Raw genomic sequence first — 15,891 nt, 5'->3', positions numbered from 1 at the left:
ACTATTCTTTTCACAAATGAAACAAGAAATATCTTTAAAAAAGATATACGGCGTAAATAGTTTAATGAATGAGATCAAGTATAGCGAATGTCATCACACGCAGTACGGGATGTTACGGGGAGTTTTCGCGGCTTATTTTACATTATAACATATTGCTGGTCATAAACCTATAGATACAAAACAGAAAACCAAAAGAAGAATGGAAGTGAAATTTAAACATATGAGTCAACCGGCCACACGAGAAGTATCCGTATTTATAGGCGCGTTCTTCGAACAAACCTGTTTTAGTGGTTTGTCGGGCATTGCTATTTGATTCGATTATTAACAGTATCAATTATCATCGTGCTAATGCTTAAAGTGATATTATGGGCATTTTGCACTGTTGAATTGAGCTGAAAAGAATTAACAGGTCAAAATAGTTAGTTAAAATGTGGTTACTGATTAATTATCTGCAACTCACCTTGCTACCAGTTGTTTATATAAAATATATTTTATATTCGATATTCTTACGTGACCCACCCAGTCCTGTAAGCTGAAATGATCCGTAAAACAATTTCGTGTCTGTGTGTCGAATGAACAAATCTGCACTAAAACTAAATTTAGGTTCAACTCGTTAACGCATGATCAGTTATCAAACGAAAGTACGGTTGATATTCAAATGCATTATTTTTCTCTTTCTGGTATATTGTTTTAGTATGATGATGCTGCATTAATTAATATAAGTGTATATGAAGTAGAAACATCAAAAATAATCAACGGTTGCGATAGACACCTATAAACTGTTACATGCTCATAATATCACTTTAGTACATTAGGCAATATGGACGAATAATTATTGTTAAATTTATCAACAATAATATTTATCATTGTATTGTTGAAAACACATTAAGAATCTATTATTTACATACCATAATTATATTGCTGAATATCTTCATTTAACATATTTCTGGTCTAAAGAAAATTCCAGGTCACCTAGTTCACGGATAGCGTCTTTATTATATAACGATTATTTTACTGGCCGCCAACTCCGGTGATGACCTGTATATAAACTCTGAATGTCCGCGAGTTGACCCGATATACCTCGCGGGTTGAAATGCAATGCTTTAAAGTGAGGCCTCGCTTCCGCTGCTCTTTATACTTTTACATGTTAACATGTTGACAGGAATAAGGAAGTAAGTACTAAATATGAGAACATAGCCTTTTAAGTATAAACGCTCTTGCGCTGGTAATACTCTGAAAATAAAAGGTGTACGCACAAACTGTATTGATGTCGAGAATTGAGTGTAAAACTGTTCTATCTATTAAGCCTTTTCATTCGAGATAAAATTGTTTCATACAGTAAAACAGTGTTACAAAGACGCGGATATGTTTCCAATGTTCTGGTGGTATACTCAAATCAGCCAATGGAATAAATGAAGTGTATTCATTCGTACCTAGCCGCGGGAAATTTTATTGGAAATTTATTGGACACTTACAAAGGTCAGGCTAAGGTGAAAAGCTGGCTTATGCAGCTTACGCCGAAAAAGACGCTACCCTATTCGTCTGCGTCAAGAATTTGTCGTAAAACTTTTGGTAAGCGTTAGATGCAGACGTGCACAACAGATTGAGTTCTGAATACAGATTTCTGAATGCAGACTTTTATAGAAACTCCTCACAGCAGTTACTTCCCTTGCTTCGCCCGGTCAGTAACTTCTCGTATAAGGGAGGCCACTGCGTAGGAGTTTGAGATTTATAGTGCAGATAGAATTGTTTTACGAACGAAATTTGTTTTAGGTTATAAGAAGATTTTTTGACACAAAACGGTCTTAGAAAAATTCACTAAAAACGGTGTCAGCAATATTCTTGGAAAAAAACGTTAGAAAAACGTTTCCAAAAAAAATTGTAAAAATGACCATATACTAAATTAAATAGATATTTCGTCTGATTTTTGATCAGGTAAGGCTTCATAATGGGTAACCGATAGATGTGGATTTTCGAAATGTGGTATATACCATAAGCATAGGTGCGTAAACGCACCTATGCTAAAAATCACAAATAATGCAAAATAAAATCTAATAAAATCAGATTTATTAAAGATTACGAACCAAAAACCTCCATTACCAATGATGATTTTGTACAATTGAAAATGTTAAATGTGGAAAACAGAGTGAAACAATTTAAGTTATATGCATAACATTTATTATGGAAAATGTCCTTCCTATCTCAGCAAGAACTTTGAAAAATCATCAAGATCTGGTAAAAGTAATTTCATAATACCAACTGTGACAAATGCTTATTTCAAAAACACGTTCAAAAACTCTGGGTCTACAGACTTGTATTCCCTTCCAGAGGACATCAAAAAAGTGGAAAATATTGACAAATTTAAAAGAATGGTTAAGAAACACCTACAAGACAAACAAACTGAGAGAAGTGAGAACATATATATGTATTATTGATATAAGAATATGACTGTGATATAGAAACAATCGGAATCTGTGATAAATACTATTTGAATTGAAATGATTTCATATTTGCAGTATTTATTTAGTTAAGCCTCATGATTGGTAATGTTATACATTTTTTAGCTCGGCTGTTTTCGGAGAAAACCCGAGGTATTGTCATAGCCAGCTCGTCGTCTGCCGTTAGCGGTCCGCCGTAGGCGTCGTGCTAAAACCTTAACATTGGCTCTAAAATCAAAGTGATTCCACCTACTACTTCGAAACTTCATATGTAGATGCACCTTGATGAGTTCTACACGCCACACCCATTTTTGGGTCACTAGGTCATAGGTCAAGGTCACTGTGACCTCTAATATAAAACTTTAACATAGGCTCTAAAGTCAAAGTGCTTCCACTTACAACTTTGAAACTTCATATGTAGATGCACCTTGATGAGTTCTACATGCCACACCCATTTTTGGGTCACTAGGTCAAAGGTCAAGAACAATGTGACCACTAATATAAAAATTTAACATAGGCTCTAAAATCAAAGTGCTTCCACCTACAACTTTGAAACTTCAAATGTAGATGCACCTTGAAGAGTTCTACACGCCACAACCATTTTTGGGTCACTAGGTCAAAGGTCAAGGTCACTGTGACCTCAAAAAAATATTCTGACATGCTTTCGCAGCCGAGCGTGGCAACCGTTATGCGGTGCTCTTGTTTTTATACTTAGAAAATTGAAATTTTTTGTTAAGTTTTGTGTTTAGGTCCATTTTATTCCTTAAGTATTTAAGCTTTTGCTTTCATACTTGCAACACTTACTAACTATCATAAGGGGACTGTGCAGGTAAAGTAATGTAACTCTGACTGGCATTTTGACAGAATTATGTGCCCTTTTTATACTTAGAAAATTGAAAATTTGGTTAAGTTTTGTGTTTAGGTCCACTTAATTCCTACAGTATCAAAGCTATTGCTTTCATACTTGCAACACTTATTAACTATCATTAGGGGACTGTGCAGGCAAAGTTATGTTACTCTGACTGGCATTTGGACGGAATTATGGGCCCTTTATACTTAGAAAATTGAAAATTTTGTTAAGTTTTGTGTTTTGGCCCACTTTACCCCTAAACTATCATAGATATTGCTTTCATACTTGGAACACTCGCAAACTTTCATAAGGGTACAGTAAAAGGACAAGTTGCATAACTCTGGTTGTCATTTTTACGGAATTATGGCCTTTTTTTTACTTAGTAACTTTGAATATATGGTTAAATGTTGTGTTTCGATCCACTTTACTTCTAAAGTATCAAGGCTATTGCTTTCAAACTTCAAATACTTTCATGCTATCATGAGGTTACTGTTCCTGGCAAGTTGAATTTTACCTTGACCTTTGAATGACCTTGACTCTCAAGGTCAAATTATTAAATTTTGCTAAAAATGCCATAACTTCTTTATTTATGATTAGATTTGGTTGATACTTTGACAAAACTACTCTTACCTGACATACCACGATAGACTCCATCCAAACCATCCCCCGTGCCCTCCCCCTCCCCCCCAGATTTCCCCCCCCCCGAATCCCCCCCTATTTTTTTTTTTTTTTTTTAAAAATCATCTCACAAATGACCACCACCACCCTCACACTATACTATACCCCCCACCCCCACCCCCCCAAATTGGTTTATTTTTGAAACGGTTAAAAAACAAAAATATTTATATTTATTATTTTATGTTTGAAATACCGTCCAACCATCGCACCCAAGAATACCCCCCATTCCCCCCCCGAATCCCCCCCCCCTATTTTTTATTTTTTGAAGATCATCAAACAAATGACCACCACACCCTCACACTATACTATACCCCCACCCCCCCTAATTTTTTTTTTAAGATCATCTCACAAATGACCACCACACCCTCACACTATACTATACCCCCCCCGTATCCTCCCCCCTAATTTTTTTTTTAAGATCATCTCACAAATGACCACCACACCCTCACACTATACTATACTCCCCACCCCACCCCCCAATTTTTTCTTAAAACGGTTAAAAAACACAAATATTTATTTTTATTATTTTATGTGTGAAATACCGTCCAACCATCGCACCCAAGAATACCCCCCACCCCCCTCCCCCCCTCCGAATTCCCCCCCCCTATTTTTTTTAAGATCATCTCACAAATGACCACCACACCCTCACACTATACTATACCCCCCACCCACCCACCCCCCCAATTTTTTTGTTTGAAACGGTTAAAAAACACAAATATTTATTTTTATTATTTTATGATTGAAATACCGTCCAACCATCGCACCCAAGAATACCCCCACCCCCCCCTCCCCCCCCCCCTAATTTTTTTTTAAGATCATCTCACAAATGACCACCACACCCTCACACTATACCCCCCCCCCCCCATTTTTTTGAAACGGTTAAAAAACACAAATATTTATTTTTATTATTTTATGTTTGAAATACCGTCCAACCATCGCACCCAAGAATCCCCCCTCCCACCCCCCCTTCCCGAATTTTTTTTTTGCATTTTTTTTCCGCATTTTTGGAAGATAATGTAATAAATGTCCACGCCCCCACACAATACACCCCTTTTCACTCCACCCCTCCCTCCTTGATGATTGAAAATGATAGTCCCTTCACCTTTAAAAAGAAAATAGATGAGCGGTCTGCACCCGCAAGGCGGTGCTCTTGTTTGGAAATAAGCTTTTATAGCTTAATGGGTTATCCATAGGTCAAATATAGCATTTCAATTGGTAACTAATTTGTAAACTTGTTATAATATATATATTTAATTTATTTAAATATTTATATATTATTTAATGACTACAGCTGTCAGAATGACATTGGTGTAACTATGTTTTTATGTATTGTGATATTGTTATATGCGTTTGACCGTGTGTGTTTCAGAGTTTATTTACAGGTCCTACTGGCCTCTTCACGAGGTTACGGTAGCCCGACCTGTTGCGTTTGACCTAGAATGTAAATAAATAAATATAGGCACGAATGAAAACTCTGCTAGGAGAGGTTCATGACATTCTATACATAGATGGTGACGTCACTACATTATTGGCAGTCAAAGCGGCCCATCCACACACATTATGATTGTCAATATTATTGACTCAATAATATTGACAGAACCTTTTTTGCCCTCAAGTGTACACAAATATTTTCAATATTTTGTTCATCTGTACTTCATTCAAACAAGAAAGAAAATTGACAATGCGTCAATAAATATTTGAGATCTCTGATTTTCATCAATGCATTGACGGTGTCTTCAATATCATCCATTCACTATCAATTTTATTGTCAATATTCATTATTTACAATAAAATTGACATATTGATATATATTCAGATTGGGTGTGGGATGGGCCGCTTAAAAGACCGGTGTGTACACACACGTGACCGAGATGTATGACATGACTTAGTGAATCTCTCATTCTGGGATCCCAAATATATCCAAAAATACTGATGGGCATGCACTGATATCGATTAGTGAATCTCTCATTCTGGGATCCCAAATATATCCAAAATACTGATGGCCATGTACATGTATGCCTATGCACTGATATCGAGTTCGTATTTACGCATAGCCAATGAAAACATCTCTTAGAAAATTGTTTATGAAACGCAACCACTACTCGTAGCTAGTAACACATGAAACACACACACGCGCTGCAGTGAGTTTGTGGTCTGCGCTAGTTGCAATAATCCAACTCCCAGCTATTGACCCTCCGGGTATGAGCTGTACGTATGTACTCATAAAAGCTCAGAGCATTCAAGAAGAACTATGGTCTGCGCGTATAACGAAGTTATATTTAAAATAATTTTCAAAGTAAGGAAAAATAAATGTTACAAGGGAATAACCGAATGTGGAAAGTAAAGTGAAAAAGCGGATTACCAACTTGTCTATCGGTAAGTGGTAAATGTTTTTCATTAGAAAGTGAACTGATATTTGCCACAGGCGCTCGATGGCATTGTTTTTATTTATTTACTTATTTTATATATATATATTTTTTTAAAGTTACCCGTTGTTTATTATTATGCATACACATACTTAATGAATAAAATTCTTCCGACATAATGTCTGCTTAAAAAAAAGGATATTTCGACTATGTACATATGAACCGGACGTGATCCGTTACTGGCGACCAAACTGTATTGTCAATATCTATGTACATAATCGAATTTCTTTTTTTTAAAGACGTGTATGTGTATGCATTTTAATAAACAACGGGTAACAAAAAAAACATTTTGAGTGGTGGAAGGTCAAGGTCAAAGGTAAAAAAAGCGATCACTATATGCCCTCCTTCGGGGGCATAATAACTGGTACACTTTGTACGAGAGTGGCTACAACCAATCTCTATCATTTGTAGCCTGGTATAATGGCAGATTTTCCATATTCGATGAGAGTTGGTCTAGATTAGTGTAGTGTAGAACCCGGCTCGATGCCGATTACTTAGATTATAATGACTACCAAATCACAACGACACACCATTGAAGGTTTCCACATTTTAATAAGCGCCCTCTATACATGTTCATATCAGGGGATGCAACTATAACAATAATCCTTGTAATAGTATAACAGAATTACTTCCCTTAGACAATTGCTCCTAACATGATACGATACTACATTTCCTCTCCAAGTGAATTATAAACATCCCAGAACTATGTAAACTTACACAGAATATTTTCAACATAGTATTTTTTTCAAATGGTAATCTTAATGTTTTAAAACAATATTATGCTCCCATTGATAGTCTGTACATTTAAATTGAAAGTAATAAAACTTTCGAAAGATTTTTTTTCATGTCATATGATTTGGAAATCCTTCACTTTTATCAAATTAACATTGCAACATTTAAAACATATGTACACCAACAAAGTATGAATCAATTAACCTTTGTTGTTATTGAAACCATACTGTCATTCTTTATCTTGTATCTTAAGAATTACCATTTACTCGCTATAACACATTGTCTTACTAAATCATAGTAAATACTGACAATATTGTACTTTAAACTCTGCATTGTTGAATCAAGTTCGAAATAAAACAGGTATTACTATCACTGGTGTTCACAATTTACAAATTTTACACATGAATGTGTGGAATATGCATAATATTCAGGTCCATGCAATATCAACTATTAACTAGCCATATTTTAATACATATATAGTTAATACTTGGATATGGGACAAAGTTGAGCCAACTTATCAATTTTAAAACAAAATACATATACATGATATTCTGTGTGTCTGTATGTACACAAGTTAATACAACATAAAGTTGTAATACAGAATAAACAGCTATAATCTAATACTGATTGATTTAATCATTAATACAAAAAAGGTTTGTATATAATATTCATGATATGGCTAATTTAATACATGTCAAAGTCTGTGAATCTTGATGGAAGTTTCGGCCAGACCACAGGATTATGGAACGGAAAGACCGCCAATATTATTCATCACCTGAAATGTTGCACGTGTTGATTATTCAGCTCATTTGTTTAACAGAGAATTTTTTAAATGCTTACATACAACATTTTTATATCTGTTTTGTACAAGTGTAAAATGTTGTATGTTCCGATTCTACAAAATGTTTAAATGTTTGAATATATATATATATATATATATATATATATATATATATATATATATATATATATATATATATATATATATATATATATATATAGTTATAGTTATAGTTATAGTTATATAAGTAAAATGTTATAATCCAGATTGTGAATATTATATAATAAAAGTAAAAACACGTGTCTGGGATTTTAAATATATATTGATTTAGCCAACGCGTTTCGCATAGCTCTTCAGGGCATCTTCAGGTAAAAATCCCCTACATCAACATTTTTAAGTCATTTAGTGCCTAAATTGCGGTCGATTTACGTAAACTATATACCATTTTGTTGAGAAAGGATGCCTCGTGACGAAAAATGACCACGAACGGCTACTTGCCAACATAAACTACAAGAAAACACTTCTCGAACTCGTAGAAATGCTAGGTCGGCTCTTGTCTGACCAAACGTTAAGTGCCGATTTTTACATAGAGAATAATAGGTTAGTGTTGATTATAGATCAGGTTTATCATGCGAGGCTTAGAAAACAAAAAGCACGAGCCTTGGCGACTGCTTTTTCGTTTTCGTGCCGAGCATGATAAACCTGATCTATAATCAACACTAACCTATTATTCTATTTATCCCACTTTTTATTCAGTAAACTTTTTTTATTTAAACAAAATAAGTTTTCATGAGTGTTTGTCGTACTTTGATAATGACTGTAGTGTAACCAAGGTCAGGTGTATTACTCCGCGTTCCATAAATAACCGCTGATCAAATAATCATTTTTTTAATCAGAATATCGTTCTGTAACAAAGTGCCGAGCGTTATTAAATACAATTTTAATCATATTGAATTGCAAATCTTTAAGTTTTATGATATCAATATGACATTAAGTTGTTATATACAAGGAACTACATTTGTTTACAACGTAGCCTAACACCACACACAATTCACTTTCGATATCAAACTATCGAGTCGATCACGAGGTGCACAATATTTGCTTCTTTGTTATAATATGTGGTTATTCGTGACGAAATAACAAATATTACTTGGATTTAAGCTAATTATATACATTTACATTTTGAATGTTGAAAGTGGCACCAAAGTGAGGCAAAGTTGTTCGAACTAGAGAAAGACATTTTCTGGTGAAGTGACTGGGTGGGGCGAACATCAAGATCAACTTGTTCGACGGTAGACAGTGGTTGTCTAGGCTGCATTTCGGCCATAGTTTCGGTGCATGAAGGTGAACAAGAGGAATCTGTTGGATTGTTACATTAACTGGACTGAGCAAGAATGATCACTTTTGCTGCTGGTCAACAGATATGTTGGAATAATTGGTTATTGACTGGACATTGTTGTGCCCTGTTATGGCCATGGTTTCAGTGGGTGGAATGTTTGCATTTCGAAGTTTTTGGACCAGGAATTTGCGAACTGAGTGGTTCGTTATTCTCTTGTGCTTGAGAAAGCCGGCGTCTTTTGCCATGGCCTTCAGCATCTGACCTAACTTGTTGACACCTAATTGTTGACGCAAGAATCACCGGGATGCAGTGTCATTTGTGCGTATTGACAGGTAGAAAAGATGCTTTGAAGAAAAATCAGATGGACGCATATCCGAGTACAGCTTGTAAATGAACACAGGATTTCTTGGTCCAGACGATTGTTTTCTACGGTCAAAGGGGAGCAACTCTAACTAACATCTTCAAAGGGGAGCAACAACAACAGAACCTATTTGCATAGTGTTAAATTTACCTAATACTAGGTTTTAATGACAATAAATGACAAAAAAACTCGTTTTTTGCTACTTTCCTTTGTTTTAAGTTCATTAAGATTGACAAACATTTGAGATTGTTTTTATTATTGATGCACTTGGCAAATACAGGTGACGAGGTGCGTGGGAAAAAGTAGTCCCGGTTCGGCAGTTCATGACGTCATTTCGTGCCATTGATTATAGCCTTGCCGTTGATTATAGATGAAATTTAATCAACGGGGCTTTAATCAACCGATTTCGCTGTAAAAGTGGGATAAAAGAGTAAAAGTATCGAAATACCCCTGCTACCGAACATAATCCGCATTAGTACAATAAGCAAATACGAGTTTATCAACTTACAACACAGATTTGTCCTTTTGTTTACGTTATAACGTCAAAATCGTTGTAAATCGGGAATTGTTTATCGGCAATTTCCACTCTGGATCAGCAGACGATTTATTTCATAAATCAATCTCTGGGTTAATGGTCGCCATCTTTCGAACTACTTTCAAAAGTACAACAACAACAATAACAGTAGAAGACAATTTTAATTGCGAAAAGTTGAAAAATTGAGTACATGTGTCACGGTTGTTGAGTGAAATAGTGTTATTTTCAACTGTGTATGAAGCATGTGAACTGGTAGTGGAATAACCGAATTGTTGGTGGAAATGGAATTTAGAAATATATCTAATAATTCATCATCGTGTAGAATAATCATCAGCAGCATTTCTGTGGAACATTGCACTATTCAAAAAACAAGTGTTTCATAGATATGGTGCTTTTGACATAGTTCACTAACCATCAAGACTGAAATGATTCATGCACACAGGTAAAGTAAATAATTGAATTTGTGCAGAATGTTTATTTTTTACAAATTATTATTTAATTTGACCAATTTATTTTAGATTGATTGCACTGAAACTCAGAGTCTAAAGCTTAGTAAGACACTTAAGCCAGTTTTCTGAGAAGAAACAATACTTGTTCAGAGTATAGCAGGCTCATGCGGCCTCTGGTTTATTAATTTGGCCTCGGCCTTTAACCTGGGTCGCTTTGATTTCAGGTGTTTAGCCCCCATATCAACAAGGCTCTCGACCCTATAAATTATGTAGTTATTCATATTGTCTAAAGATTTTGAGAACCCTCACTCGGTGCCAGTGGGGATAAAACAGGGACCTTCTCATAGCTAGATGAATGCATCAAATATGCCAGCAACACTTTATAATCAATTACTTTATCATTGATGATTCTGTTCTTTTAACTACATTACTAATTTACCAAAACAATGTGAAACACATTTTTATGCCCCAAAGGAGGGCATATAGTGATCACACTGTCCGTCTGTCTATCCGTCACACTTTGCATTTAGGTTTCGAAAAAATGCTCATAACTTCTATGTCGCTTCAGATGTAACATTCATATTTGGTATGCATGTGTATATGGACAAGGCCTTCCCATACACACACAAATTTTTACCCCTTTGACCTTGAACTTAGGGTCGGCTTTTAGGTTTTGAAAAATGCTCATAACTTCTATTAAAGCGTTTATCGGGGGCGTATGTCATCCTACGGAGACAGCTCTTGTTTTTGCTACTGTCCTCTGCACAAACCATGATATATCTGCATATATGCATCCAACCAAATCAGTAAAACTATTTGTCACTTAATTACAGTAAACTTATTGCATGTTAACTTTTCAACAATATATATATAATACATGTATATATAATTATATATAACAGATCTTGAAAAAAAACTCACATCAAACTTCAAATTGTTTTAGTAAATTATAGGCTTTAATTGGTATTGTGACATTGACACCACTCATGCATGCGACTATACCATTATACAACTATGGAGCACATTATTTATGAGAAATTCCAATACATCAACATATCGTCTCAGATTTAAGGCAGATAATCTAGTGCTTTTTGCTGCCATTTTTACTATTACACATTTTTCATTTTATGTTATGATGCATTGATCTTGTTTCTAAATTAACCAAGCAATCATGTTAAACTTTTGAAGAAAGATGTTGTCTGATAAATATAAAAAATATAATCACTGCAAAGTGAACAAAATTCAGTTGAATACTGTGACCAACAAAGATTTGCCAAAGAGCAATTCAGATCATGATTTAAATTAAATACAAGTAATATGAAAGTCTGCCAATTGGATCCCAGTTAAGACTTATTTGTCAAATCTGCACATTAATTTTCCCTTAGCCATGTATAATTAGGGACTAAATACCATCAAGTCATGTAAAAAGGAGCAGGGTATAGCACGCTGCTATTTTTTTTTTTTTATTCAATATAATACATACAATGTATACATGTATATGATCATACAACATAGTATAGTGATTGTACAAAGCAATAAATTCAGACATGTTATACAAGATATGCTAATATGTATATATTTTTTTCAAAGAGAAAAGGAAAGAACAACAGAAGAATAGTTATGAAAAATGATGAGTTGTATAAAGTCGGAAGAAAGCATACTGGACTTGTGTGTTTTGTTGTACATTCACAATGATCTTATAAGATTGAAATATATATATATATATATATATATATATATATATATATATATATATATATATATATATATATATATATATATATATATATATATTTTAGAAAGATAAACTAACATAAGAGTGAAATGTATATAAGTGGACAAACATTATGAGAATTTAATCCGATTCCATTTTTGTTCAAAGATTTGTAATCTGTCATTACTGAGGGCTATTTCTTTCTCAATCTGGATTTTTAGTTTAAGACTATGGACAAAACAATTAAAATTTGGTACTTGTTTTTTGTACTTCATAATAAAGATAAAATATTTCATCATTATAAGAATAAAATTAACAATATTATTACAGTCTATTGATTTCAATGAGTTAATTCCGAAACTTACATTTAAGAAAGAAAGTTTAACGTTTAGTTGCTGTTGTTCAAGAAAAATTGCTAATTGATTCCAAATAGGCTGGATGTGTTTGCACTCCCAAAAAAGATGTTCTATAGTTTCGATGTTTTCACTGCAGAAGTCACACAGATTTGAATTAGATAATTTGCATTTAAAGAGATATTTATTTGTAGCTATAATTCTATGGATGTATTTATATTGAAAATTTCTCAGTGTGCTTTCAACAGTTGCTTTATATGGCACGCTGCTATTGATCTCTTGAGCTTTCACAAGAATTTTACGGGTAATTTTCATACAACAAATGATATTATGTAGTGTAATGATAAAGCATTATGAGCACAAATTATATCTCTTACATCTCTTACTAGTGGTGCAAAAATCATTTAAGTGTCACATTTCAAAAGAAAATTTATATAAAAAGGTATTATTAATTGTTAAAACGTTATAAAAGGTTATTTCAATTCACTAAAGCATTTAATTACAAGAAGCATTTTATGTCCATTACAATACATGTAACAGTATTGGCATTGTATTTATCTGCATTTGATGTGCATTTAATACACTTAAAAATGCAGACAAGACACACTTCTAACCGAAACAAATGTATTTTTTTCTGTATTTTTCCAGCATTAATACTCTTCAAGTGTATTTTTTATCATCCCAAATACACTTTACCAGGAAAAAGGTATGTTAAAATGCATTTTTAGTTTGTTTTAAGTATATTTTCAAATGCATTAAGACACTCTTTTCTTTTGCAAAAAATGTTGAACAAAAACTTGAAAATATTTAATATACTAAAGCGTAGTAATAATATAAGTTTTGTATGAGCATCAAAAACAGTGTCAAATTCATACCAGTGCCTATTTAGTAGCAGTAGGCCTTATATGGTCTACTTGTGGTAGAATTAATGCATTTTGTATAATACAACATACATAAATTAAAAAATATAGCTGCCCATACAGGTCAATACAATGTTCAATTAACTACACTATGCAAAGTTGAAATATGACATCAAGCTTGGAATAATCTTTTCAATAATGAATAATATGCTGTTTTAATTTATAAGTGAAATAGACACTTGCATATAAAAACTGATATTAAATTAAAACTAAATGTTTAATTTGATTTTAGCTCCACTGGCCAAAGGTCCTGTGTCCATCGTGCATCCATGCATAAACTTTTCCTTTAAACATCTTCTCCTAAACTACTGGTCCAATTCTGATGAAATATCTTAGGAATGTTCCTGGGGTGTACCTCTTTCAAATTTGTTCAAATTATGCCCCTGGGGTCAAATTTGACTCTGCCCTGGGGGTCACAAAATTGAAAATTTGCTTAAATAAGGCCTATTTTGTGAAAACTTCCAAAATCTCCCGTCCATAACCATTGGGCCTAGGGCTATCAAATTTGGTATGTAGAGACATCTAATAGTCCTCTACCTAATTTGTTCAAATTATACCCCTGGGGTCAAATTTGACCCTGCCCCGGGGGTCACAAAATTGAACATATGCTTATATAGGGTATATTTTGTGAAAACTTTACAAATCTTCTCGTCCATAACCATTGGGCCTAGGGCTACCAAATTTGGTATGTAGTGGCATCTTATAGTCCTCTACCAAGTTTGTTCAAATTATGCCCCTGGGGTCAAGTTTGACCCTGCCCCGAGGGTCACAAAATTGAACATATGCTTATATAAGGCCTATTTTGTGAAAACTTCAAAAAATTTCTTGTCAATAACAATCCGGCCTAGGGCTATCAAATTTGGTATATAGTGACATCTAATAGTCCTATACCAAATTTGTTCAAATTTAATCCCTAGGGTCAAATTTGACCCTGACCCGAGGGTCACAAAATTGAACATATGCTTATATAATGCCTATTTTGTGATAACTTAAAAAAAATCTTGTCCATAACCATTAGGCCTAGGGCTACACAATTTGGTATGTAGTGACATTGTATAGTCCTCTACTTAGTTTGTTCAAATTATGCCCCAGGGGTCAAATTTGACCCTGCCCCGGGGGCCACAAAATCAATTATATGCTTATATAGTGCCTATTTTGTGAAAATTTTAAAACTCTTCTTGTCCTTAACCATAAGGCATAGGGCTACCAAATTTGGTATGTAGTGACATGTTATAGTTCTCTACCAAGTTTGTTCAAATTATGCCCCTTGGGTCAAATTTGACCCTGCCCGGGGTCACAAAACTGAACATACGCTTATATGGGGCCTATTTTGTGAAAACTTTAAAAATCTTGTTGTCCATAACCATTGGGCCTAGGGCTACCAAATTTGGTATGTAGTGACATCTAATAAACCTCTACCAAATTTGTTCAAATAATGCCTCTGGGGTCAACTTTGACCCTGCCCCGGGGGGTCACAAAATTGAATAAACGCTTTTAAAGCGCCTATTTTGTGAAATCTTTAAAAATCTTCTTGTCGAAAACCATTTGGACTATGGCTACCAAATTTGGTATGCAGTAACATCTTATAGTCTTCTACCAAGTTTGTTCAAATTATGCCCTTTGGGTCAAATTTGATCCTGACCCGCATGTCACAAAATTGAACATTATATACGCTTATATCTTGCTTATTTTGTGAAAACTTTAAAAATATTCTTGTCCTTAACTCTAGGACCTAGGGCTACCACATTTTGTATGTAGTGAGATATAGTAGTCCTCTACAAAGTTTTCCCAAATTATGCCTCTGGGGTTAAATTTGACCCAGCCCAGAAGGTCACAAAAGTGTACATGTGCTTAAATAGGGCCTATATTTAAGTATTTGCACATGCAGAGAAATTTGTTTCAGCCTTTTTTCAGCAGTGGAGGGATACAGGGCCATCATGGCCTTCTTGTTTAAATACTCAAAAAATGAAACCGTGTTCATGCTTGCATGAACACAGTTTATAAATGCTGTCAGAATTATAAAATATGCAATTACTATAAATACAAATGCCAGGGAAAAGTGCTTTTTGTACTTTAAAATTCGAATGAATATTACAATAATACATTCTGAATACTATAGTATGTAATTAACAGTTTTGTCTGAGAAAATCACTAAATTTTATATATTTATTCAAATTCACATAAATCATATTTCAAAAACACATCATGACTTCAAATCCTTTCACACAATACTGAAAAAAATGCACAGTTTCTGATTGTTATTGATTCTTTATTAATTTATACATGTACCATATTTTAATCTTGATGCATCCTCA

General features: G+C 34.0%; 1 long non-coding RNA gene across 1 annotated transcript in view; it reads left to right on the top strand.

Moving 5' to 3' along the window:
• Nucleotides 1-6,204: 6,204 nt before the first annotated feature.
• LOC127867251 (uncharacterized) overlaps nt 6,205-15,891 on the top strand; it is a 33,706-nt gene continuing 24,019 nt past the window's right edge. The window contains exon 1 of the long non-coding RNA XR_008043402.1: nt 6,205-6,342. This is a non-coding gene — a long non-coding RNA (uncharacterized LOC127867251). The remainder of the gene's footprint in view (nt 6,343-15,891) is intronic.

Source organism: Dreissena polymorpha, chromosome 2, assembly GCF_020536995.1.
Source record: "Dreissena polymorpha isolate Duluth1 chromosome 2, UMN_Dpol_1.0, whole genome shotgun sequence".
Taxonomy (NCBI): Eukaryota; Metazoa; Mollusca; class Bivalvia; order Myida; family Dreissenidae; genus Dreissena; species Dreissena polymorpha.
The sequence above is the reverse complement of the archived record's forward strand: the minus strand, read 5'-3'. Positions and strand labels throughout refer to the sequence as shown.